The sequence below is a fragment of the Canis lupus genome, chromosome 14 (genome assembly GCF_048164855.1).
Source record: "Canis lupus baileyi chromosome 14, mCanLup2.hap1, whole genome shotgun sequence".
Lineage (NCBI taxonomy): Eukaryota > Metazoa > Chordata > Mammalia > Carnivora > Canidae > Canis > Canis lupus.
Genome location: NC_132851.1, coordinates 61,167,084 through 61,189,700, shown reverse-complemented (window position 1 = coordinate 61,189,700; position 22,617 = coordinate 61,167,084). Strand labels below are relative to the sequence as shown.

The window sequence follows — 22,617 nt, the reverse complement described above, 5'->3', positions numbered from 1 at the left end:
TGACCTGAGAGATGTTTTTGTTTTGTTCCCAAAAATTTGGTTGACATGTACTTCCATACCGTACAAGTGCCAGATTTAAAGTGTACAGTTCAGGGGTTCATAGTATATTCACAGAATTGTGCAACCGCTCCGGTGATCAATTTTAGAGCACTTTCATCACCCCAAATGGAAACCTTCACTCTGTAATGGAACTCTTCATTTTCTGCATTTCCCAGCCTTAGTCAGCATTTTGTCTGCTTTCTTTGTCATATATATTGCCTGTCTTGAGCATTTCGTATAAAAGAAGTGTCTTTTGTGACTGGTTATTTTAATTAGCATACTATTTTATTTTAAAAAATTTTTTGACTTTATTGAGAGATCCTTGATATAACATTGTGCAGTGGTCAGGTGTACAACATGATGACTTGATTCGCTTTATATATTGTGACGAGATTACACCATTCTCATCCATCACCTCACACACTTATCTTTTTTTCTGGTGAGAACTTTATAAAAATCATTTTTATTACTTTTTTATTGAAGTACAGTTGACACACAATGTTAATTAGTTTCCTGTTACAACATAGTGATCCAGAAGTCTATCCGCTAGGGTGTGCTCACAGGCGTAAATTCCATTTGTCACTACACAATGTCACTACAATTACTGACTATGTTCCCTGCGTTTTATGTTTTATTCTCCTGACATTTATTGCATTTATTTCATACCTGGAAGCCCTATCTCCCACTCGCTTTCACTCATTTTGCCTTCCCTCTCCCCCTTTTTTCTAGAAGCTATCATTTCTCTATATTTGTGAGTCTTTCCGCTCTGTTTGTTTATTCGTTTGGTTTAGATTCCACATAAGAGTGAAATCATATGACATTTGTCTTTCTCCTTCTGACATATTTTACTTAGTGTAACAACCTCTCAGTTTTTCCATGTTATCACCAATGGCAAGATATCATTCTTTGTTTGTGGTGGAATAATATTGCATTGTCTCCATATAGTACGTCATCTTTATCCATTCATCTATTGATGGACCCTTGGTATTTCCATCAGCTGCTCTTTCAAATAATGCTGCAGTAAACATAGGGTGTGTATATCTTTTTGAATTAGTGTTTCGTTTTCTTTGGATAAATACCCAATCATGGAATTACTGGAGCATATGGTATTTCTATTTTTAGTTTCTTGAGAAACCTCCGTACTGCTTTCTCTAGTGGCTGCACCACCAACAGTAGACAAGGGTTCCTTTTCCTCCATCTTTGCCAATACTTGTATTTCTTGTTTTTTTGATTCTAGCCATTCTGACAGGTGTAAGATGAGATCTCCCTGTGGTTTTGATGTGTATTACCCTGATGATTAGGGACGTTGAGCATATTTTCATGTATCTGTAGGCCATCTATCGGTCATCATTATCTTCTCCTCCTCCTCCCCCTCCTCCTCCTTCTCCTTCTCTTCTTCTTCTTCTTCTTCTTCTTCTTCTTCTTCTTCTTCTTCAGAAGGCTCCATGTTCAAAGTGGTGGTTGAACTCTTGACCCTGAGATCAAGAGTCATATACTTTACCAATTGAGCCAGGCAAGTGCCCCTTCATTGCTGGTCTTCTTTGGGAAAAGTCTATTCAGGTTGTCTGCCCATATTTTAATTGGATTATTTCACTTTTTTTGGTGTTGGATTGTATATGTTCTTCATATATTTTGGATATTAATCCCCTACTGGATATACCATTTGGAAATGTCTTCTCCTCTTCTGTAAGTTGCCTTTTCGTTTTGTTGATGGCTTCCTACATTGTGCAAAAACTTACTTTGGTGTAGTTCCTTTTTTTTTTTTTTCCTTTGGTGTAGTTCCAATGGTTTATTTTAGTTTTGGTTTCCCTTGCCTGAGGAGGGATATGTAGAAAAATGTTGCTACAAACAATGTCAAGGAGATTGCTGCCTATGTTTTCTTCTAACTTTTTGATTTCATGCCTCACATTTGGTCTTTAATCCATTTTGAGCTTATTTTTGCATATGGTGCAAGAAAGTGGTTCAGTTTTATTCTTTGATGTGTAGTGGTCCAGCTTTTCCAGCACCGTTAATTGAAGGGGCTGTCTGTCCCCCATCATATATTCCTACCTCTTTCGTCCTAGATTAATTGGCCATAGAAGTGTGGGTTTATGCCTGGGCTCTCTCTTCTGTTCCACTTCTCAGTATATTTGTTTTTGTGTCAGCACCGTGCTGTTTTGATTACTATAGCTTTGTAGTGTATGTTAAAATGTGAGATTGTGATGCCTCCAGCTTTGTTCTTCCTTCCTGAGATTGTTTTGGCTATTTGGGGTCATTTTTGATTCCATACAGGTTTTAGTATTATTTGTTTTGATAATGTGAAAAATGCTATTAGTATTTTGATAGAGATTGCTTTGAATCTATAGATGGCTTTGGGTAGTATGGGCATTTTAACAATATTACTTCTTGTAGTTAGTGAGCATAGTCTATTTTTCCATCTGATTGTGTCATTTTAAATGATTTTCATCAATGTTTCATAGTTTTGAGTAGATGTTTCAGCTCTTAAGTTTATCCAAGGTTTTTTTGTTTGTTTGTTTTGTTTTTCTGGGAAATTATTTTATCTCTCTTTCCATTCTGAATGATCTCCTGCCCAGGTAAAGTATTTTGGATTATAGGCTTTTTCCTTTCATCACTGTGAATATGCCATGTGCTCCATGAGAGGGAGGTATATGCAAAATGACTTCCAAAGGCTGGAAGTACTGGAAGACAGAATAAAAAGGCTGACAAGTCCAGCTTGAAGACAAATGGTTTACTAAAGGGACTTAGGGACAGAAGCATTTCTTGGGCGGCTGAAAGTAGATCTTTGTAAATGCACCTCCTATTAGACCTACATTTTTAGCTCTAGTGACTGAGGAGTGTATGTTGATAGACCACTGAGGAGGAGATGTTAGTGTTATAGTCATATCTCTAATAAGATCAGGGACATTATGCCCCCCAAGGGTTTGCTTTAGGTTGGTTAAACCCAAACTGTGACCAGCTAATATAGTTTACTTATTAAAATACAGCTTTCTCAGCAAGACAGGTTTCAAGATCTCATTTCACTATGTCCAGCAATCCAAAGTTATGTCCTAAACTTTGCCCAGTCCCAACCACTTCCATGTGGTCTAAAGTTTTTCTTGAGTTCTCCAACCCAAGTACCAACAACTTAGGATAATCTTCCCATGATTTCCTTCATCTCAAATCATAGTAAAACTCTGTCAAGGTGGTCTTCTCCCTTCTTGTTATGTCAAATTAACCTAAGTTTGCTTGATCAACTTTTTATTTTTTTGTATGCTTTTGGAAGAGTTAGCAGTTGACTTGTGTATTCAGAAAGATCTGCCCTCCTCACAGAAATCCTTGAATAAAGTGAAAGAGAATGTGAAACTAGGCTTCATGCATTTGTATGTCACTCTGTGTCCAACATAGTTATTATTGAATTGACTCATATTTCCTCTTGGTGATTTTTTCATAAAGTCTCTTTTGATATGTAGGCTTTCCAGATTGTGAAGGCTACATATGACAATACATCCTAATTATGAGATTACATACAATCACTTTGGGAAAAGAAGGAAAGTGCTCTTGTTAAATAATTTATATGCACATAAGGAAAAGCCCTAAATTTATTAACTACAACCTTTTCTAGTTTTTAAATTCCTACTGTCAACAGGCTCTCTAAATTGAAACTTTGTTTAAGATTTATCTATTGATCTTTTTTTCAGGTGTTATTGTATTAATTGACTGAACAAGACCAAGATTTACAAATAATTCACCATTTCTCAAGTGTTTTTTTTTTTTTAAAGAATTTATTTATTCATGAGAGACACAGACAGAGAAGCAGAACTTCTGCAGGGAGCCTGATGCGAGACTCGATCCCAGGATCCCGGGATCACGACCTGAGCCAAAGGCAGACACTGAGTCACCCATGTGCCTTTTCTTAAAGTTTTATATATATATATATATTTTTTTTTTTTTCTCTCATGCTCTTGCAATATCTGGCATGGTATATTAATCTTATCTCACATTAAGGAAATAACTTTTCACAACTTTCTGTACTTTGTTTCTTCCTATTTTTACTCAGAGTTCTAAAGAAATCGCAACGATGTGTATTAACATTATTTTTGTATAAAATGATTAAATCTTGGATGTAAATTTGATTCTATTTCTGATCCTGGCCCAGATAATTTGAGGGAACTAATGCCATGATTATAATGAATGTGACAGATTTTGCTCATAAACTCTTTATGTTGAATGGATTTTACTCCCTTGAGTGTGTGATTTAACAGATAAGACATCCGATTAATATATATGTAAACTAACTGGAGTCCATGACATAAAGTTATTGAAAACTTTGGATATTTCTAACTCTGTGGCCTGTTGTGTAGGTTAATATTAAACTGGATATTTCGTCCTTGATATCTTACTTCTTGTATTTGTTCTCAAGCCTCGCTAGTGATAGGAGGCATGTTAATTGAATCAAATAAAATTATCGAATTTATCCACCATTGAATGAGTTTTAATGCACCAGAACAAATAATTCCTGTGAGAGAGCTGTTTATTCTGTTTATCTTGTGAGGCTCAGTGGGGGGTTGTTTATCCTGTGAGGCCCCAGGAGGAACAACAGCGGTGTCAGCGGCCAGCTCTCCAGCCCTGGAGTCAGCTCCCGCAGTAACTACCGCAGCTCCCAGTCTGCAGGGGCCTGGATGCTCCGGGGCAGGGGGCGCTGCCCTGCACAGCCCGGGCTGCCCGGGCAGGAGCTCCTTGCTGTCCTCGGGCCTTCTGGCCTCCGCCTGTCCCGGGCGAGCACTGGATCCTGGGCTGTGCCCCCGGCCTCTGGGATCCCGGCCTGCGCCGCTGGCATCGCGCTCCCGCCCCCGAGCCCCTCCGAGCTGCTCTGGCCCCGCCGTGCGCGCTGCAGCCCTTAGGGAGCTCGGCCGCGGGGTGTGGGGCTCTCCCCGGGGCGCAGGTGTCTGTTAGTGTCCGGGAGCCCGAGGGCATCCCCGCCCTCCCGGGTCCTGCTCCAACTCCCCGCGAGCCCCTTTCCCCCCGGGAAGGTCGGTGCAGCTCCTGCTCCTCCGGGACGGGGCTCTCCTGTCCTGGGGACACTCCCCCGGCCTCAGCCCGGCTCCTCGCGGGGCCCCTCCCCTTGGATGCTTTTTTCTTTCTTTCTTTCTTTCTTTCTTTCTTTCTTTCTTTCTTTCTTTCTTTCTTTCTTTTCTTTTCTTTTTTTCGTCTTCCTACCTTGATCAGAGCGCAAACTTCTCACTGTAGCATTCCAGCTGTTCTCTCTTTAAATCTCAGGCAAATTCGTAAGTTTTCATGATGATTTGAAGTTATGTAGGTAATTTGGTGGGGACAGGTGACCCGCAGACCCTACTCTTCTGCCTTCTGGCCCCGCCTCCAGTAAAAAAGTTTTATAATTTCAGAAATTCTAGATTCTGAATTGATATAATCTATGGTATTTCTTCCAATTCATCATTCTCACTTTCTGTGGGTTCTATCATATTTTTAAAGAAGTGTCGTTTTTACAATTACTTGTACTATTTTACGCTTTGGGAGTAGTTGCCTATTAAACCAATGAGGTTAAAGTACAGCTTTGAAATAAATGGTTGAAAATAAAAGTAAAAAAAAAAAAAGAAAAGAAAAGTAGATTTAAGATCAGTTATTTCACTTTACTAATTTCAAAATTAGCCCCTTAAGAATGGGATGAAACTCCTAGTCACTATTGACAGAAGAACCTATCTATAAATTCTATCTATTGAAAAAAATTACAATACTCAGGAAAGGTCACTAATGACCATCCTGAATGCATTGGGCAATTCTGCACTAGACATTGTGTTGAAGTCCAGTCTGACAGCTGCTCCCTTAACCCCCCTGTGAACAATGTTATCAGGTTGAATTAGCAAACAAAGGCTGCCCACCATGGGCATCCCGGGGCAGATGCCTCATGGATGCTGTTGGTTCCACCATGAGTTATAAAGGCTTTGGTTTTTGGATGACCTAGGATTGGGTGAATTTCAGCAAATTGTTGATTATAAGTCTTAGAAATACAACCAGAGTAGGACAATCTAAGGCTTTGAAAGAGGCAGTGTATTTATACAACAGATTTGTATACACTTCAAACTGCCTTAGAATGTCTTTCAGACATTCTTTAAAAGAAGAGGTACTAACTCGGCTGGAAAGGTAAGTGAAGGCTCCAGAGAAGACCGGTGCATTTCTTGTGACTTGAAAAATATTTAAGAGTGTGTATTAATCTGGAGGCATGTTGGAATATATTCTCTTAATTAAGTAGTGAAGCCGCTGAATCTGACCAGTACTGCGTCAAGGCAGCAGGAAGTATGATGGTAGTGGCATAGGAATCAGAGGAAGGAAAGGCTGTCCTTTATCATGAAATATGTTATCACTTTATGGAAGACTGGGTTTTTTTTTTTTTTCCTATAGAAAAGAGTCACTGGTAATAAAAAAGGAGATGCTAATTTTCAGTGGCCCCTGACACACCCCCACAGTGGGGAAAAGAGTTGGTATAAGCAGAGAATTAGGAGACAGAGACACCACCCAGAAAGGTGTTGGAAAATGCTCTGTAAGAGGAAGCTTCCTTCTTTACACAGGAATGTGACTGTGTATAATAAAATGCTAACAATTATATAAAATACCACTGTTATATCTTATCCTTTCTCCCAAGGACTGGGAAATATATATAAGGCTGTTAAATTTTTTTTTTTTTTTAATTTTTGAAGCTTTTGATGAGAAAGGAAATGTTCAGTGTCTTTCTTTCCTGGGGAACTATCATTGTCTGGTTGGTTGTTACTTATTTCAGCATTTTTCTTCCAGAGTCTTACCAAGAAGGTCATTCAGCGGGATTCACTTGCACAGTCAAGTATTTGGCCCTAAGGTATCTGGTTTCTTACCATCAAATCACCATAGAACCTATAAGGTAAAGAAAATACCTTATTTCATGAGTCAAACTTTGAAGTGATAGCATGTTAGAATCTAAATAGATGGAGAGACATCTAGTAAAAAGGCCTGACATATGACAGATAAGGAAACGAGGACAAGAGATGTTATATAAGGAAAACCAATGAAATACTCATGTAATAGGAAGAGGCATACTACATGTACTTATTTTTATATTCAATCAAGTATAAATGCAATCATAATGTTTCATACTCAAGGGTTAGGCAAATGAGACTATCAATGACGACTTAAAGAATATAAAACATTTTAGTCCTTATAATTCTAGTCAGAAAAGGTAGCAAACTACTAATGATGTGTCATTTAACTATTATACTAGTTCTCTCCTATTTAATTCTTTTTTGAATGATGGGGGAAGTAGCTTATTTATATCTACTTGGTCCACAAATTATTTTATTAGAGTTTTACATCTTTTGATTTACCAAATCAGCACGGTTATTTGTTAGAATGAAAACTGATATTTAACAATTTATTACTAATACATTTCTGCTTTATAAGTATGCTTAGCTTCTTTTAGATAACTAATTATTAGTGACCACTTCCAAGAAAAATTTCAAGCAGTAATTTTGAAAATGGATCCAGTGTCACCAAAATGGCTGGATTTGAAGATTCTTTAAATGTAGAAATGAAGAGCATTTTGTCACTTTATAAATAGCCGTCTAGCTGTTGAAATGGATGCTTTTCTTTAACTGACTCCTAATGTTTCAAGGATATGTTACAGTGTTTTGACAGCATTGATTAATGTGTTTTCCTATAGCCAAGTGCTTTCCAAGTACAGTGCCATAAATTAGGTATAGATTTTGGAATTCTCAGCAATCCTCATCAGCTGGATTCTAATTTATAAGTGGTTAACATATTAAAGTAACTACAGGTTCTCAGCAAATTAGGGTGATAAGGAGAAAACTATCCCAGTAAGAAAACTAAAAATTAGTTCACAAAAACCAGAAACTCCATGTGTATTCTCTATATATTAGACACAACTTATAATTTTATCTTATAGGGAAGAGGCATCTGAAACTTTCCCATGCTAGGCTTGCTTCTGGTTGATTCCTTTTTATATGCTCTTCTTCTTCAATCTGGGGAAGATAATATTCTTATGGACTAGAAGCAGATTCCTTTTTTTAAACAAGATTTTATTTGTTTATTCATGAGAGACACACAGAGAGGGGCAGAGACACAGGTAGAGGGAGAAGCAGACTCCTTGTGGGGAGCCTGAATGGGACTCTATCCCAGGACCCCGGGATCATGCCCTGAGCCAAGGCAGAAGCTCAACCACTGAGCCACCCGGGCGTCCCTAGAAGCAGAGTCCTTCAAGAGACTTCATGACTGCAGGATTTAGATCTAATCAGGCAGAAATTAAAAATCAATTAAATGAGATGCCATCCCAACTAGAGGTCCTAACAATGAGGGTTAAGAGGTAGAAGAACGAGTGAGTGACATAGAAGACAAGTTGATGGCAAGGAGGGAAACTGAGGAAAAAAGAGACAAACAATTAAAAGATCATGAGGATAGGTTAAGGGAAATAAATGACAGCCTCAGAAAGAAAAATCTACGTTTAATTGGGGTTCCCGAGGGCACCGAAAGGGCCAGAGGGCCAGAATATGTATTTGAACAAATCATAGCTGAAAACTTTCCTAATCTGGGAAGGGAAACAGGCATTCAGATCCAGGAAATAGAGAGATCCTCCCCTAAAATCAATAAAAACCGCTCAACACCTCGACATTTAATAGTAAAGCTTGCAAATTCCAAAGAAAAAGAGAAGATCCTTAAAGCAGGTAGAGACAACTTTTATGGGGAGAAATATTAGGGTAACAGCAGACCTCTCCACAGAGACCTGGCAGGCCAGAAAGGGCTGGCAGGATATATTCAGGGTCCTAAATGAGATGCAGCCAAGAATACTGTATCCAGCAAGGCTCTCATTCAGAATAGAAGGAGAGATAAAGAGCTTCCAAGATAGGCAGGAACTGAAAGAATATGGGACCTAGAAGCAGAGTCCTCCTGATGGATTAAAGCACAGGGTCTCTCTAAGGGCTCCCCCCCAACTCTTCAGACCTTAGCAGGGCCCAGTACCTAAGGCCGTTTTTTCTCTTTTTTCTAAATCATCCTGGCTGGATGCATACCTAGACATAGTTTGGTGAGCCATGGCCATCCTTTCTCTGAACAGCACCCTGAAAAACACACTGAATAGGCCTATTCCAAAATTTAGGGGAAGTAAGAGAGACCTGGATTACTTGGGAAGCCCAAACTGCATGACCGATGCCTTTCAGATTTCATGATTTCCTGCTTAACACTACTATTAAAATTACCTTCCTTCTGAGAACATGGGTGGTGTATACAGAGCCCTCAGAAATCCTCAGAAAATGGACGAATGACAGAACAAAATTTCATGATTTCTGTACTTGCCATTGATACTATTATAATACCAAAATTCACACTGTACCTCTTAGACACTATTTCTTTTGATTACAATATTAATGCCAAAATTATTGTCAATCAAATCACCCACTTTAGCACCTGCTTTATCTATTTTGGTTTTTAAACTGATACCTGAGATAAATTGGAGCTATCATAATAGTTTACCTTTCATTTTCATGCATGGAATTTGAATGATCAGAACCTTTACAGAGGTTTTTTTTTAAAAAAAAATTTATTTATTTATTCATGAGAGACACAGACAGAGGGAGAAGCGGGCTCCTCACAGAGAGCGTGATGCGGGACTCGATCCCCAGACCCTGGGTCAGGCCCTGAGCCAAAGGCAGACGCCCAACCACTGAGCTACCCAGGCGCCCCGGAACCTTTACCGTGGTTGTCCACTATAAGGTACTTTATGTAACCTTTTGTGGACTCCGGGCAGGGCTGATGCAATCACATTGACCCTTTCTTCTGTCATGTTACTGACCACTGACCCCAGAGTAAACACCACAATCCCATTTTCTCCAGAACTCTGGCAAATTCTTCCATTTCCTGTGGGGAAAGATTTGCTCCATCATAAAAGAATAACAGCGTGGAAACTACTCTTGAAAAGATTGCTACGAACAACTGAATCATGTATTAGCAGGAGTTATTAAAGTAATGGATTTTTTTATTGTGGTAAAATAGGTATAACATAAAATTTACCATTTTAAGCATTCTTAAGTATATAGATCAGTAGTGTTAACTATGTTCACTTTGTAGAACTTTCTCTTCTGGCAAAACTGGAACTTTAAACCTATTATAGCATAATGCCCCATATCTCCCTTCACCATTCCCTGGCAACCATCATTCTCCTTTCTATTTTTATGAATCTGACCAGTCTAGATTCCTCTAGAACTGGTGTCATACAGTATTTGTCTTTTTGTAAATGGCCTCATTTCACCGTAACAATTGTGAGGGGACTTTACCTACTAGAATTGAAGCTCATGTCAGCCTGCTACCCTGTACGTTTTACCAAAAGAAAAAGATGTTTCAAAAAAATATATTTTGGTGTAGACTGTTTAAAAATAAAAGTGAATTATATAATTTATTACATGAAATAAATTTTTAATAAATCATAAAAAAAGTCCTAAGGTTCATTCATGATGGCACATGTTAAAATTTTCTTCTGAGTATTATTCCATTGTGTGCATATACGGCATTTCATCGACTGATCTCTTCATCAACGGACACTTGGGTTGTTTCTACCTTGTGGCTCTTGTGAATAGCGATGTCAGGAAGATGGGTGTCCTAATTTCAATTCTTTTTTGATATGGACCCATAAGTCTTATTGCTGGACCAAATGGTAATTCTATTAATACCTTTTCAGGAGCCTCCATCCCCTTTTCATCAGTGTTATTTATAATAGATCTAATCCCTCTTTCCTTTGGAGTATACAATTGATATGAGATTGATTTCCTTTATCAGTATATTTGTACAAATGAGTGTGCGTTTCTATGTGGATGTGTGTGTTTGTATGTACAAGCAAGAAACAAAGGAGAGCCAGTATGCAGTGTCAAGGAGGAAATGCTCTTAGATGTGTTGGATTATACCTGGATTCTTTATAATGTTATCATGACTAACATAGATTCCTGAAAGGAGGCCACACAGCAGGATATGAACTCACCTTTACTTCTTTATTATTATAGTCCTATTAAACTACTTGTGTTTAGTCTAGGCAGGTTTTCTGAAAAGTTGCTTTTCTTTAGTCATTGGTATTTTATTTCTTTGACTGTGAGCACTAAAAAAAATCATATTGTGATTGAGATGACGTTATATCCTTTTTCTCTTAGCTTCATCATCTATACCTAACCTTAAACTTTGCCAGCATTTCCCAAGCTCTCCTCTCAAAACGCTCTTTAAGGATTAGAGGCTAAGACGTGCTGTCATTCACGAATTGGGTTCTCTTTTTGGAATTTGCATAAAGTAGTCCTGTGATTCCTATTGACACTTCAGAGATATATAGTAACTTACTTCAATGACCATATTTTTGTCTTCCTTAAGTATGACATCTCTTGCCCTGAAATCATTTTGTGTAATTAGTGTCTCATTAGAATGTGCTATGCATTAGTGGCAGTGAGGGGAGGGGCCCTGGTCATCCCCACAGTGAGTGCCCAGGGTAGCACTTGCACCACAGTGGCAGAGGTACAGCAGGGCTTAGCAGAGATGTGGTCACCCTCCTGAGTAGCTCAATTCAGACTATATAAAGCTCTTGGTAAAGCCGTGTTCTACTGGAATTGTTTTGTAATTATTCTGGCTTGTAGTCCCGGATCCTTGCCAATTTAAGAATATTTACTACTTTGTATGCTAGAATAATTCCTCATTGCTCAATGCACTCTCCTACCAAAAAAAAAAAAAAAAAAAAAAGGAAAGAAGAAATAAAGAAAGAAGAGAAACAAATGGAAAGGAGCCAAAATTTCCTGGATATCTTGTCAATACTACACTTACCTTTTTGGTTTCGTTTTGTTTCCTTTTGGTCTCTCTGTTTTAAATTCATTATTTCTTATTTTCTCTCTGGAAAATAATGATTAATCCTTCCAATACAAAGAGTATGCTTTCTCATTCTTTCTCATTGTTGTATAGCTTCTCTAAAAGCTTTTTTTAAAAAAATAGAATAAAAAAAAGTTTCAAACGTTGACCTTGTAGACTATATGGTGTCCAGAGACTTCTTCAAAGGTAGAATTCTACCCAGGGGTGCCTGGGTGGTTCAGTCATTTAAGTGTTCCAGTCCTGATTTCAGCACAGGTCATGATCTCAGTGTCGTGAGGTCACCCCCCCCCCATAGGATCCTGCCCTCAGCAGGAAGTCTGCTTGGGATTCTCTCTCTCCCTCTTTCTCTGCCCACCCCCTGCTTAAATACAAACATACATACATACATACATACGTACATACATACAATCTTTTTAAAAAGTATAATTCCACCCTAATGATATTAGTTTCACATATGGTCACTCTACTCTCCTATGACTAACATTTGGCATCCTCGTGATCTCTGGGAGTCAGTAACCTGTAGCAACATTGATAGTTACCTATGTTCAATGTTTTGTCTCATTAGCTCCCTGCTGATAGCCTTCTTCAACCATGCTGTAGAAGATGCTTCTCTATAGCTCCCTATAATCTTTCCTTCGGTTCATCACTGACTTAGACTAGTCGTTCTCATTCTATAACATTCTTCTAAAAATAAATAACATGGGTTTATTGAAAGAACATTTGGAAAAGCTTGAAAGAGAATAAAAAAGGAAGTAAGATTCACTCCCTAGTCTCCATCCACGTTTATCCTTGGGGTGAAAAATATATACATTTTTGCACATTTTGATTATTTTTCTCTGTATAGTTTTATATGTGCATATTATGAAGTCAAAATGTATAGACTTTTTTTTTTTGAGAGAGAGAGAGAGAGCAAGCATGCACATGAGTGGTGGGAGGTGGTGAGGGAGAGGGAGAGAGAGAATCCTAAGCAGGTTCCACACTCAGCACCTCATGATGCTGAGATCACAGACTGAGCCACAATCAAGAGGTGGTTGCTTAACTGACTGAGCCACCCAGGCACCCCAAAGTGCATAAGCACATTTAAAGATTCTTATAGGAATTTTCCAAATGTCTTATTTCTTAAATGGAGAGTATGGAAATATCCTGGGATCCTAATAATTAATGGAAAGCAAGTCGTTTGGAAGAAGAATTTATTTTATATATTAAAGAATATTAGACAGGCTTCACAATCATTGACTTGGAATCAGATCTTATTTTGCAACTTAATAACAGCAGCTATTGGTACTAATCTTTATGATTATACATCTATTCATCCTTCTCCTTGTCCTCTTCTTCTTCCTCTTTTTCCACTCCTACTGATGTTGTCACCTTATCTTAGTGTGAAGGGGACATCTCTCAAGAATAGGTATAGATTGCATAGCACTTTCCCTAATCTTACCTCGGCCTTTACCCTTGTGAAAGTTTCCACAGGTGGCCTAAATAATTTGTAATCAAGAGAAATTGCATTAACCCTTGAACAAGATTTCAGTTTTATGTTGTTGCCAATCAAATGGTAGACAAAAAGGATCTCTTAATAGGTCAATTAAGAGTTGAGTAAAGGATGCTTATTGTCTATTAGTATCTTAAAGATATGCCATCAGTTTAAAACATATAGACTCTTTCTCTCATAAGGAATATCATTCTATGTACTAACAGCATCACTTTGTAATTTTAGTCTCTAGGGAGTTTTCAGAGAGAAGTGTAGAAATGTAACAAGTGTGCAGAATGTATAATCCTTATTATACACGCAATGCCCATTTTCTCTTTGATCATGCTGACTGACAGGAAGCTATGATATCTAGAACGGTGTTCCCTATGGGATCTTTACTGAAATTTCACACAGGTTTGGTATATGGTATACGGACTTACTCCAATAAAAGCTAATCCATTTTATGCTCTAAATGTCAAAGTCTGGGATCACAGATGAGGAATTATTTAAAGGCTGTAAAGAAGCCAAGTAATTTTGGGTTTGGCTGCCAATTTTCTTAGGGTACACGCAATATTATTGGGGAATGGTCTTCCCTGTAAGCTAGAATACTGGTTAAGAGCCTTAACTCTTACCGAATACTCTGAGCATTTCAATGCCCTCATCTGGTTGCCAAACTACACATTTACTCTTAAGTACTGCACAGAATATCTATTCTCTATGGCTATGCTAGAAAATGCCATCTTTATCTTTTGGAAACCAGTTCTTTTTTTTTTTTTTTTAATTTTTATTTATTTATGATAGTCACAGAGAGAGAGAGAGATACACACACACAGGCAGAGGGAGAAGCCGGCTCCATGCACCGGGAGCCCGACGTGGGATTCGATCCCGGGTCTCCAGGATCGGGCCCTGGGCCAAAGGCAGGCGCTAAACCGCTGCGCCACCCAGGGAGCCCTGGAAACCAGTTCTTATTTAATGAGGAATCATATCAAATTAGTCTGACAGTTTGGGTTATTAATAACATAATAGTAACAAAATCATGACGGCACTTAATATTCCTTCTGTATCAATATGCGCCAGAGAAATTCCAAAAATTTTGTAAATGTTAAGTAGTTATCTCATTGGATAGAAATATGAGGCTATCTGGCATTGTAAAGAGTAGGCATAGTCATATGTTTAATGTCCTGTTCTCCTGTCATGTCACCTGAACTCTTGCAACGACCTCCTAACTGGTTCTTTTTCACTCTTGCCCCTCTGCTGTCCAATCCAGTGATCGCGTCTTGAGAGCCTTTTGAAAAAGCAAATCTGATCGTATCTTTCCCTTTTCACACCCCTTTTCTCCTTTTCCTTAGCTCCCTAATGCCCTTAGTAGATACTTCAAAATCCTCGTAATTCTTTGCCTCTCACATACTTCTCTAGCATCATCTGCCTCTTTATTCAGCCTCTTTCTACCAGACAGAACTCAGACTTCTCAGCAAATGTCATTATTACTCTACCTGATTTATTTTTTGTAGTCCTCCTCTCTCCCCATCTCTTCCTCTTACAACTGCACATCCTTCAGATCTCAGGTAGCAATGGTATGAGGTACTTTCTATGATCCCTGCTAGGTGTTCTTCAGTATTGTGGTTTCTCCTTATTATAACACTTCTCACATAGTTTTAATCACATGCTTAAATTCTTTCCAAGTAGAATGTCAGGTGCATATGGGTGGAAATTTGTGTCTACGCTGTTCTCTGAATATCCAGCACTTACGTCTGAACTATGCTAGTCACTTTAAGAATATTCTCTGAATGAATGATTGATACTTTCTTGTGTGTAGGATAATGAAGGCCTTAACTTAACCGAACCCTATTCCCAAGGTCTCCAGGTATAATGTTATTTTGCAATAATAATGAAATTCACATTATTGTAATGATATTGAAATATTTACATTTCTAATCATCAGGTCATTTTACCCAGCTTCCCATATCTTTCTCACTGTAATCAGACATTCTGAATAAAGGGTACAGAATCATTTCTACTGACAATGCAAAGTAAAAAGTAAACAAAGCAAAACAAACAGATACAGGTTACCGTCAGCAGGGGTTTGGGAGGTTTGCAGTGGAGGCCTCCGACAAATGTGGAGGAGTGGGCGAGGAAATTCCAAATCCCAGTATGTATCAGCTTTCCTCATTATCTCCGATATTGTAGTGGGTCTTCCTGACGGGAAAAAGAGCAAGCGAAAGGTAGAGGAAACAGGAATATTGTATGTGAATATACCAGGTAATTTTCTGAAAGGAGCTTGAAATGACTTAGCCAAAAGTGTTTAAAAGTGTCTGTGGTTTGAAAATAAAAATATGTAAATATGTATATTGTTTATAAACATATACACAAAGAAAAAGTGCAACAGACTCATTAAACCTAAGCCGCTAAAATATTTAACATGCATTTATGTATTCCGTGAAGCTGTTAAAGTAACAAATGCAAATGTAAAAACTGATTTCAACTCCTCAATCAATGAGCCCTACCCACACTCATGGAAACACTTTTCCCTCGAGTACTCTAGTCTACTGTCTATAATTTAGCAAGCTATTTGATTCTAGATTTTCCAAGTATATTGTGAGGTTTTGAGGGTATGGCCATTACTCTATTTGGTTCATGTTAAGAGCTTAATAATATTTGTGCATTAAATAAAAATATTTATCAAAGCAGCTGGGAACTCGAGGAGCCTGCTTCTCCCTCGGACTAGGTCCCTGCCTCTCTTTCTGTGTCTCTCATGAATAAATAAATAAAATCTTTTTTAAAAAGGGGGCTGGAAATTATCATAATGTCTGGAAATAGGCATGTTCACCCTTAATCTTAGCTCATTTTTTTTCTTTAATGGAAAGCCATAATTTTGGAAAAAAATATAGACTAATAACATGTGTGTCCATACTTGAACAAAATTTAAGTACTTACTTAAGGAATATGTATGTAGTCATTAGAAACTTCAACTTATAGGCTCCTGAGTGTGGGAGTCCAGACTTTCAATTGTGGAGGAGTCCTTCAGATAATTTGGCAACTCTGTCACGCTCTCGTGATTACTGTAATTTATCATTAGTTTTCCTCTTCCGGCTTTTTATTTAAATTCCAGTTAGTCAACATACAGTGTAATATTAATTTCACGTGTAGGACGTAGTGACTCATCACTTACAGACAACACCCGGTGCACCCGGTGCAGTGTAGTTATTTTTAAAATCAATCAGTGTAATTCCTCCATTTTTATTCAAAGTTATATAAAGGTTGTTGGACTACTTTTAGGTCCCTTGAAATATCTATACAAATTGGAGACTGGCTTGTCAATCCATTGTAAAAGGGTCCGCTGGGATTGTGATAGCGAAGGAGATGGTGTTGGACTGTGTATCAATTTGTGGAGAATTACTATTACAACAATGTTGTTTAGATCCATGAATATGAGGTGTCTTCCTTTTAGAAATTTTAAAGTATCTTCCTGCAATGTTTTGTAGTTTCCCTAGTACAGACTTTACCCTTTCCTTGTGAAATTGATGAGGCATTTTGTTCTTTTGATGGTGCTATAGTGGGGATTGTTTTCTTAATTTCATTCTGGATTGTTTATTGCACTTGTGTATTGTATATTTTCTAGTGAATTCCCAGGGTTTTTCTCTACATAGGATCCTGTCACCACTCCATTGAAATAGTGCGATGTCTTCCTTTCCAACGTGGATTTCTTTATCTTATTTTCTTGGCTAGTCATTTGGTTTGAACCTTCAGTACAACTGTTGAAGAGACGCGTTGAGGGTGCATGTCCTAATCGATGTCCTATTCTCCTTTGTTGTCTTACAAAGAAAGCATTTAGTCTTAACCATAAAGTATGCTGTCAGCAGTGGGGTTTTTGCAGATGCCTTTTATCCATTTGAGGAGGTTCATTTCTATTAGTAGTTTACTGAGTATTTTTATCACAAGGGTATTGGACTTTGTAATGATTTTCTGCGTTTATTGAGATAATCATGCGGTCTTTGTTTTTCAATCTCTTGGTATAGGGTGTAGTAATAATTGGTTTTGAACTGTTAAAGCACCTTTTGCATTCCTGGGATAAATCCCAGTTTTCCTTGGTGTATGATTTCTTTTGCATACACCTTGCATTTGGCTTGGCTTCCTTGCATTTTGTTGAGGACTTTTGTTTTTGATGTTAATTTTATCTAAGTCCAATTAATTAACATCTAATGTATTATTGGTTTCAGAGGAAGAAGTCTGTGATTCATCAGTCTCACACAATACCCAGTGCTCATTATACCACATGCCCTCCTCAATGTCCATCACCCAGGCACCCCATTCCCCCACACACTTCCCCTCCAGTGACCTGCAGTTTGTTTCCTATGATGAAAAGTCTCATGGCTTTTCTCCCTCTCTGATTTTGTCTTGTTTAATAATTTTTTTTCCGCTCTTCTCCTATGTTCCTCTGTTTTGTTTCTTAAATAACACATATGAGTGAGGTCATAAGATAATTACCTTTCTCTGATGGACATATTTCACTTAGTATAATATCCTCTAGTTCTATCCACATCATTGCAAATGGCAAGATTGCATTTTTCTGATGGCTGAGTGGTATAGTCCATTGTATATATACACCACATCTTTGTCCATCCATCTTGGTGAACGTCTCAGCTCTTTCTATAGTTTGGCTATTGTGGCCATCACTGCTATAAATATCCGAGTACAAGTGTCCCTTTATTCACTACATTTGTAACTTTTGGGTAAATACCCAGTATTGCAATTGCTGGGTCATAGAGTGGCTCTATTTTCACCTTTTTGAGGAACCTCCAACCGTTTTCGAGAGTGGCTGCACTGGCTTGCATTCCCACCACAAGAGGAGGGTTCTCCTTCTTCTGCATCCTCGCCAACATGTGTTGTTTCTTGACTTGTTAATTAGGCCTTCTGACCCGTGTGAAGTGGTATCTCATTGTGATTTTGACGTGAATCTCCCTGATGGCTGGTGATGTGGAGCATTTGTCATGTGTCCGTTGGCCATTTGTATGTCTTCTTTGGAGAAATGTCTGTTCCTGTCTTCTGCCCATTTCTTGATTGGATTCTTTATTCTTTGGGCCTTGAGTTTGATACATTCTTTATAGATTTTGGATACTAGCCCTTTATCTGATAAGACATTTGCAAATATCTTGTCCCATCCTGTAGGCTGTCTTTTGGGTTTTGTCCACGGAGTCCTTTGCTGTGCAAAAGTTTTGTTTGTTTGTTTCTATCTTGATGAAGTCCCAATAGTTCATTTTTGCCTTTGTTTCCCTTGCCCTTGGAGAGCGGTCAGGCCAGAGCTGCAGCCACGGTCAAAGAGATTTCTGCATGCATTTTTCCTCCAGGATTTTGATGGTTTCCTGTCTCGCATTTAGGTCTTTCTATTTGTGTGTGTGGTGTAAGAAAATGGTCCAGTTTCATTCTTTTGCATGTGGCTGTCCAATATTCTCAAAACCACTTGTTGAAGAGACTGTTACCATTGGATATCCTTTCCTGCTCTGTCAAAGATTAGTTAACCATAGAGTCGAGGGTCCATTTCTGGGTTCTCTATTCTGTTCTTTTGATCTCTGTGTCTGATCACCATATTGTCTTGATGATTACAGAGCTTAAAGTCTGAAATTGTGATGGCCCCAGCTTTGGTTTTCCTTTTCAAGAGTCGTTTGGCTATTTGGGGTCTTTGCTGGTTCCGTCCAAATTTTAGGATTATTGGTCCCAGCTCTGCGAAAAAAGTGGATGGTATTTTGATAGGGACTGCATGGAATGTATAGATTACTCTAGGTAGCATAGACATTTTAACAATATTTGTTCTTCCAGCCTATGAGCGTGGAACCTTTTTCCATTTCTCTGTCTTCCTCAGTTTCTTTCATGGGAGTTCTCTAGTCCTCTGAGTGCAGGTCTTTTGCCTCTTTGGCTAGGTTTATTCCGAGGCATCTCATGATTTCGAGTGCAATTACAAATGGGATTGACTCCTTAAATCCTCTTTTTTGCTGTCTCATTGTTAGTGTCTAAAAATGCAACTGATTTCTGTGCATTGGTATTATATCCTGCCACTTTGCCCAATTCCTGTATGAGTTCTAGCAATGTTGGGGTGGGGTCTTTTGGGCTTTCCACATAGAGTATCATGTTGTCTGCAAAGACTGAAACTTTGACATTTTCCTTGCTGATTTGGATGCCTTATATTTCTTTTTGTTGTCTGATTGCTGAGGCTAGGACTTCTAGTACTATGTTGAACAGCAGTGGTGATAGTGGGCATCCCTGACGTGTTCCTGACCTTAGGGAAAAAGTTCTCGGTTCTTCCCCATGGAGAATGATGGTTGCCTTTGGGTTTTATACATGGCTTTTATAATACTGAGGTCTGTTCCCTCCATCCCTACACTGTGAAGAGTCTAATCAGAAGGAAGACTGTACTTTGTCAAATGCTTTTTCTGCATCTATTGAGAGGATCATATGATTCTTGTTCTTTCTTTTATTAATGTGGTGTATCACTTTGATTGATTTGCAGATGTTGAGCCATCCCTGTAGGCGAGGAATAAATCGCACTTGGTCGTGGGGAATAATCCTTTTAATGTACTATTGGATCCTAGTATCTTGGTGAGAATTTTGGCATCCATGTTCCATCAGGGATATTGTTCTAGAATTCTCCTTTTTAGTGTGGTCTTTGTCTGGTTTTGGGATCAGGGTATTGCTGCCCTCATAGAAAGAGTTTAGAAGTTTTCCTTCCATTTCTATTTTTGGAAATAGCTTCAGAAGAATAGATATTAATTTTTCTTTAAATGTTTGGTAGAATTCCTCTGGGAAGCCATCTGGCCCTGGACTCTTGATTGTTGGGGGGTTTTTTATTTCCTTTGTGGTTATGGCTCTTCAGTTTTTCTATTTCTTCCTTTTTCAGTTTTGGTCGTTTATACTTCTCGAGGGATGCATCCATTTCTTCCAGATTGCCCAATTTGTTGGCATATAGTTCCTCATAATATGCTGTTATAATTGTGTGTGTTTCTTTGGTGTTGGTTGTGATCCCTCCGCTTTCATTCTTGATTTTTTTTTTTTTCATTTGGGTCCATTCTCTTTTCTTTTGGATAAGTCTGGCCAGGGGTTTATTGATCTGATTAGTTCATTCGAAGAACCAGCTTGGTTTTGTTGATCTGTTCTACTGTTCTTAGGTTTCTAGTACATTGATTTCTGCTCTAATCTTTGTTATTCTTCTTCTGCTGGGTTTAGGTTTGATTTGTGTTATTTCCCTTTTCAGGGTAAGATTCGGTTGTGTATTTGAAACTTCTAGTTTCCTGAGAAAGGCTTGTATTGCTCTATACTTCCCTCTAAGAGCCGCCCTTGCCACATCTCACAGGCTTTGAACAGTTGTGTTTTCTTTTGCGTTTATTTCCATGGAGTTTTTTTTAATCTGTAATTTCCTGATTGGCCCAATCGTTATTTTAGTAGGATGCTCTTTAGCCTTCACGTATTTGAGTTCAAGTTTCCTCTTGTGACTGAGTTCCAGTTTCAAAGCATTGTTTTGTGAAAATATCCAGGGAATGATCCCAATCTTTTGGTACTGGTTGAGACCTCATTTGTGACCCTTTATGTGATCTATTTTGGAGAATGTTTCATGTGCACTTGAGAAGAATGTATTCTGTTGCTTTAGGATGAAATGTTCTAAATAGATCTGTTAAGTCCATCTGGTCCAACGTGTCATTTAAAGCCCTTGTTTCCTTGTTGGTCTTCTGCTTAGATGATCCATCTGTCTGTTGCAGTGAGGGGGGTGTTAAAGTCCTCTACTATTATTGTGATTATAGGTGTTGTGTTTCCTTAACTTTGCTATTAATTGGCTTGTGCAACTGGCTGCTGCCGTGTTAGGGATATCAATATTACAGTTGTTAGAATTTATTGCATAGACTTTTTAATCATGATGTGGTATAAAAAATTAGGATATTACTGTCCTTTCTCATCTCTTATTAACATCTTTGGTTTAAAATCTAATTTGTCAGCTATAAAGATTGCTACCTCGGTTTTCTTTTGATGTCCATTAGCATGATAAATAGTTCTCCACCCCCTCATTTTCAATCCGGAGGTACTTTTAGGTCTAAAATGAGGCTCTTCTGACAGCATATCAATGAGGCTTGCTCTTTTGTCCAGTCTGATACCTGTTTCTTTTGATTGGGGCATTTAGTCCCTTCACATTCAGGGCAACTGTTGAAAGATATGAAATTAGTGCCATAGTGTTACTTGTAACGTTACTGTTTCTGTATATGGTTTCTGTTCCCTTTTGGCCTACGTGACTTTGGGGCTTGTTCTTTGCTTAAAGGATCTTTTAAAATACTTCTTGTAGGGCAAGTTTGGTGATCACAAAAGCTTTTAGTTTCTGGAAACTTTTTCTCTCTCCTTTTATTTTGATCGAGATCCTAGCTGCTGCATATTTTTCTCATCTCACACCTTGAATATATCATGCCAGTTCTTTCTGGCCTCACAGGTCTCTGTGCATAGGTCTGTTGCCAGTCTAATGTTTCTACCCTTGCAGGTTACAGACCTCTTGTCCTGAGCTGCTTTCAGGGTTTTCTCTTGGTCTCTGAGATTTGTAAGTTTCTCTATTATAGGTCAGGCTGTTGACCTATTTTTATTGATTTTGAGGGGATTCTCTATGACTCTTGAACTTAGATACCTCATTCTTTCTCCACATTAGGGAGGTTCTCTGCTATAATTTTCTCCAATATACCTTTTGCCCCTCTCTCTTTCCGGCTCTTCTGGGATTCCAGTGTTTCTAATACTGTTTTGCTTTGTGGCATCACTTATCTCTCGAACTCTCCCCTGCTGATCCAGTACTTGTTTATCTCTCTTTTCCTCAGGGACTCTATTCTCCATCATTTTATCTCCTAGATCAGTATTTCTCTCTTCTGCCTCATTTATCCTAGCAGTTGAAGACTCCATTTTTTATTGCATCTCATTAATAGCCTTTTTAATTTCGACTTGATTGGATCTCAGTTCTTTTATTTCTCCAGAAAGGGGTTCTGTAGTGTCTTGCATGCTTTTGCAAGCCCCACTAGTATCTTTATAAACATCATTCTGAACTTTAGGTCCAATATCTTACTTATGTTCATATTGATTAGGGCCTGACAGTCAGTGCTGCTTCTTATTCTCTTTTTTCTTCCTCTTCCTTTTTTTTTTTAAAGAGATTTTATGTATTTACTTGAGAGAGAGAGAGAGACAGAGAGAGAGACAGAGATAGTGACAGAGAGCATGAGCAGCGGGTAGAA

General features: G+C 38.3%; 1 pseudogene; it reads right to left on the bottom strand.

Annotated features, from left to right (window-relative positions):
• Window positions 1-5,771: 5,771 nt before the first annotated feature.
• On the bottom strand, window positions 5,772-18,243 carry LOC140603568 (UDP-glucuronosyltransferase 2B31-like; annotated as a pseudogene).
• Between the last annotated feature and the right edge of the window lie 4,374 nt (window positions 18,244-22,617).